The sequence below is a fragment of the Notamacropus eugenii genome, chromosome 2, assembly GCF_028372415.1.
Source record: "Notamacropus eugenii isolate mMacEug1 chromosome 2, mMacEug1.pri_v2, whole genome shotgun sequence".
Taxonomy (NCBI): domain Eukaryota; kingdom Metazoa; phylum Chordata; class Mammalia; order Diprotodontia; family Macropodidae; genus Notamacropus; species Notamacropus eugenii.
Genome location: NC_092873.1, coordinates 465,963,500 through 465,964,696, shown reverse-complemented (window position 1 = coordinate 465,964,696; position 1,197 = coordinate 465,963,500).

Here is a 1,197-nt window from a genome sequence, read left to right as displayed (position 1 = left end):
TCTGGTAGTTGTTGTCTACTGACCTCCAGGATACTGCTCTTCTTTCCTCAATGAATTCAGTGCCTGGTTCCAACTTGTCTTCGTCTCCAACTCCTACTTTCACGCTAGGGGACAACGACTTATATGTTAATACTCCTTCAAACACATTAAACTCCCATTTCCTCAACTTATTCATTTCTCATGACCTCCTCCACTCCACCCCAGCTACACAAAGAGGTGGTCATACTTGCTATCACTCACTAATACAGCACTTTTATGTTCATGAACTCTGAGATTACCTTGCTAATAATAATATGTTGTCATTTTGCCTTTTCCTATGTCTCATAACTCCAAATTCTGTTCTTTTTCCTCCAATCTTTCCTAGGTCATCACCACTACAATTTGTTACACTCTCCTTTCCCCATCTTGACCCTTGGTGAACCAGTTCAACTCTACATTGCCCTCTTTATCTCTTGTCTCTTTGTCCTCTTGCTAATCTTGCCCTGTCAAGCCTAGGCCTTGGATCACTCCCACTACCTGCACTTTCACTCCTCGTGTGCTGTTGTATAGAACTGGAGAAAATTACAGAATTGTGATGACTAGGTCCCCTACAAATTTGTGTTACATAATCTCAACTGGACCTTCCCTGCTGCAACATAATCCTTTTACACTTCACTAAACAATTCACTATCCCACTTACCAGAGTGGTTTTTCCAAAGTTTTCATCCCTCCTCAAACCTCCCATAACTCCCCGTCACCCCTACCCTCTCAACTTTGCCTCAGAACTTTGCCTCAGTTTCGCTAAAGTGAGACCATTCAATGAGAGGTCCTCTTCTTCCCTCCTCTTTTCACATCATTCAGAGGCCCTCTACCATTATGTCTTCTTTTATCCTTTTCTCATGTGAATAAATGGCTTTTCTTCTAACTCCTCCTGAATGCACAAATGATCTTATCACATCCTGTCTTCTTCAGCAGATTGTCCTCGCTGTTATTCCCATTCTCATTTATCTTCACTCTTTCCCTGTCTATTGGCTGCTTCCCTACTACCTACAAACGATGACCACCTACAATGTCTCCCCCATCTTCAAAAAAAAAAACAAAAAACAAACCCTTACCTGATCCCTCCATCCCAGTTATTGTCTCATATCTTTCCTGTCCTTGTGGATACCATCTACAATAGGGGCCTCCACTTCCTTTTCTCTCTTTCTCTTCTTACCC